This window comes from Schistocerca piceifrons, chromosome 3 (assembly GCF_021461385.2).
Source record: "Schistocerca piceifrons isolate TAMUIC-IGC-003096 chromosome 3, iqSchPice1.1, whole genome shotgun sequence".
NCBI classification, from domain to species: domain Eukaryota; kingdom Metazoa; phylum Arthropoda; class Insecta; order Orthoptera; family Acrididae; genus Schistocerca; species Schistocerca piceifrons.
Genome location: NC_060140.1, coordinates 55,956,959 through 55,961,155, shown reverse-complemented (window position 1 = coordinate 55,961,155; position 4,197 = coordinate 55,956,959). Strand labels below are relative to the sequence as shown.

The 4,197-nt window shown below is 39.1% G+C and overlaps 1 pseudogene; it reads left to right on the top strand.

Moving 5' to 3' along the window:
• The first annotated feature begins 1,888 nt into the window (after nt 1-1,888).
• On the top strand, nt 1,889-2,006 carry LOC124790842 (annotated as a pseudogene).
• The last annotated feature ends 2,191 nt before the right edge of the window (nt 2,007-4,197 follow it).

Here is a 4,197-nt window from a genome sequence, read left to right as displayed (position 1 = left end):
ATACAGTCTCAGAAATTCCTTCCTCAAATTAAGGCCAGAAATGCTGTTTTTGCCGTTGCTAGTCTGTTTCTTATGGCCTCATTTCTCTGTCCTTCAAGGGTTATTTTGCTACCTAGGTAGCAGAATTCCTTACCTTGATCTACTTCGTGATCACTAATCCTGATGTTTAGCTTCTCACTGTCCTCATTTCAGCTATTTCTCATTACTTTCGTCTTTCTTTGATTTACTTCCAGTCCAAATTCAAGTTCCATTCAGAAGATCCTCTAATTCTTCTTCACTTTCCCTGAGAATAACAATGGCATCTGCAAATCTTATCACTGATACCCTTTCACCTTGAATTTAACGCCATTCTTGAACCTTTCTTTTATTTTCATCATTGTTTCTTCAATTATAGATTGAACAACAGGGGTGAAAGACTAAATCCCTGTCTTACACCCTTTTTTATTCAAGGACTTCATTCTTTGTCTTTCACTCTTATTGTTCCCTCTGGGCTCTTGTACATACGGTACATTACACATCTTTCCCCATAGCTTACCCCTATTTTTCTCAGTTTATCTAACATCTGACATTGTTGAATGCTTTTTCCAGGTCAACAAATCCTGTGGACATGTCTTGATTTTTCATTAGTCTTGCTCCCATTATTAACCACAACATCAGAACTACTTCTCTGGTGGCCTCAGTATAAGACCAAATTTTTTTCTGATTAGGAGACTTACCCTTTCGTATGATGTTGCTATGGTTGTTATTGAACATTACATGCATTACCATTTTTGTAACCAAACACATTTCAATTATCATTTGACTATCTGTGGATTTATGTTTTTACCTCTATTTTTTTGCAGCAGGTACTGTTTCTTATGGTACTTCTTTATATAGTGTGTTCTACAAGGGGTGTCTCTACCATAATTATTCTGCATGGTACATAATTTTTAGAGATTTTTCAACTATTTATTTGAACTTGGTCCATGGTTCCCCTACATGTTCACTTCCAGAATCTAATGATTTCAACTCATGTCTGAGCAATCCCATAACCACCTTCTTACCCATTTTACTGAACACATGAATTTTCTGCTTACTTTTTTCCCCTGATTCTGTTGGTGCTCATTGTTGTGACAATTCAGCAAGATAGTATTTTCCATCATGGGTAATATGATGAAGTGATTTGTTCCAGATAGTTTTCAAAGGAAACTTTTACAACTGTTTTGTAGGTAGTTTTCTCTTTACCTGCCACTCAAGCTTTTAAGTTTACTTATAAAATGTGGGATTATTAAAATCTGTTCCAACTGGTATAGCATGACTTGGGTGCATATGAACTAATGAATCGAGGTTTCCTTTGAAGTTAGCAGTTAATTTTGCAGTTGAGCTTGCCGACCAAAACAAAGATTCAGTGAAGCCATCTATCTCATTCTTGACTGTTACTCATGCTCAAGCTATTTCACATGTAGACTTAGTTTCTACCTGAATTATCTGAAGATTCTTCTCCATGGCAATAAATACCCTACCCTCCCATGAGGTATGTCTTTCTGATAAAAACTTCAGTTTGATCTGAAGATTTCACTACTATCAAGTTCTGGTTCTTGGACACACACACACACACACACACACACACACACACACACACACACACACACACACACACACACACACACACCTATGGCATGAAGGCCCAAAGGACATGTACCTGACACCATGTTATCCTCTGCCGTTTGGCATCATGCAGGAATGGTATGTTGTCAGCAATAAGTTGCCAACCATCCCATACTTCCAAGGAAATAATGTATTTTAGAGCTTTTTAAATCACAGATCTCACATTATTTCAGATTTATCCAATAAAATAATTTGCTTTGCCTGACCCCCATGGCTTTCCCTATGATCTCTTGTCCTGTATGGCAATGGCCTTGCCACAGTGGATACACCGGTTCTCGTCAGATCACCGAAGTTAAGCGCTGTCGGGCATGACCGGCACTTGGATGGGTGACCATCTGGGCCGCCACGCACTGTTGCCATTTTTAGGGGTGCACTCAGCCTCGTGATGCCAATTGAGGAGCTACTCAACTGAATAGTAGTGGCTCCAGTCAAAGAAAACCATAATAACGACCGGGAGAGCGGTGTGCTGACCACACGCTCCTCCTATCCGCATCCTTAGCTGAGGAAGACACGGCAGTCAGATGGTCCCGGTGGGCCACATGTGGCCTGATGACGGAGTGCTTTTCTTGTCCTGTGGTGAACTATTAAACCAGCAACAGCACTTACCGTATGGCAGCCCAGAAACTGAAGGAAAGACCACATTGTGCTAAGCTAGAGGACCGGAGCATTGTTCTAATCAGATCTAGTTTGCGATTTCTTGTTTTAATATGAGTAGTTATGAAGATAGGGTGAAATCACCCAAAGAAAGAAAAGCAATACGTGGATTTACCATTCATGTTGAAGAGAAGCATTTTCCTGGATTTGCCCTGTGAAAGCTAATTGCTTCATAGCCTTCCATTCTGTCTGCAAACAGTAATTTAGTGTGGCACATGGCAGCAATAATGACTATTCTCAGCATGCAAAAACGAAAAGTAAGCCAAAGTTGATTTTGTTGTACCTTTATTTTTTGTTGTTTGGTGAAATTTCAAATTACATAAATATGATTTAATTAGGTACTAAATATTTTTAATGTTATTAGGTCATACAAACAAGGAGAACAACATAAAGGAGACTTCCAAGGTTCCCAACTCTTTTTTTGTGCTAGAGGTAGCTCAACCGCAAGTGGATTAAGCAAATCTGTTGTAGCCGAACTGACATTTGTATCTCAAGCAGTGAAACACAATATCACCCACAATATCTTGGATGCAATGTTAAAGTTGTAAAGGATGTATTCAGTGATTCTAGTGTTAGGAAAATGCATTGTGAGTGTACAAAAGCTGAAAAATTAGTGAAGGAAGTTTTAGCTCCAAAAAAAGTCTCAGATTTTGTTACAATTTTATGTGACCCCAATAAATTGAGTAAATTTCTTCTGCAGCAAGTGATCCTACAAACCATACAAATTTAAAAATGTTTTGAATTGTTTTGAAATATTTCGTAGATTGAAAGAATTCAATCTTGAAATCAGACTTCAAAATGAACTTTAGGATTTTGTAGAAGAGAGCAGTGAAACATCAATGTCTCCACAATTTGTTAAAGCATTCCCAGGACTCCCACAAGCCTGCTATAAGCAATTGTAATGTTTCCAGAATGAGATTTTCACTCTGCAGCAGTGTGCGCTGATATGAAACTTCCTGGCAGATTAAAACTGTGTGCCCGACCGAGACTCGAACTCGGGACCTTTGCCTTTCGCGGGCAAGTGCTCTAACCAAGCTACCGAAGCACGACTCACGCCCGGTACTCACAGCTTTACTTCTGCCAGTACCTTGTCTCCTACCTTCCAAACTTTACAGAAGCTCTCCTGCGAACCTTGCAGAACTAGCACTCCTGAAAGAAAGGATATTGCGGAGACATGGCTTAGCCACAGCCTGGGGGATGTTTCCAGAATGAGATTTTCACTCTGCAGCGGAGTGTGCGCTGATATGAAACTTCCTGGCAGATTAAAACTGTGTGCCCGACCGAGACTCGAACTCGGGACCTTTGCCTTTCGTGGGCAAGTGCCCGCGAAAGGCAAAGGTCCCGAGTTCGAGTCTCGGTCGGGCACACAGTTTTAATCTGCCAGGAAGTTTCAATTGTAATGTTTTTTGTGCCAATAATGCCAATGTTAATTTTGGAAAGCATAATTCAATATTAAATCAGTTAAATGATAACAAACAAATGTTCAAGGCAAATTGTTCAAATAATATTTTTCATAGTGCAATGAAACATATCTCACCTCTTGATCTCAGAAATTTGGTCCTAAAATTGTATAGTCACTTCTCCATTTCTGCAGTGAAGTTCTGAAATCTTCTTTTGAATAATATGGCTTTCATTAACATGAGCAGTTGGCAGAATCATTACAAAGCTTGAATCCATTAAAAGTTACATGCAATGTAATGAGGATTGTCCCAAAGCTCTAAAGCCACTTTAAATGATTCTGACAACACTGAATAAGAGTTAAATTTGGAGGTTTTCCAATGTTGGTGCAGTTGTTTTAGATTGCTCTAAGCTTTTAGAATACTCTAATGTTAGTATCATGGTAACGTTTGAGACAGCAAAGACTGTGATTAGTAAAATTGCACAAAGAATGAGTGA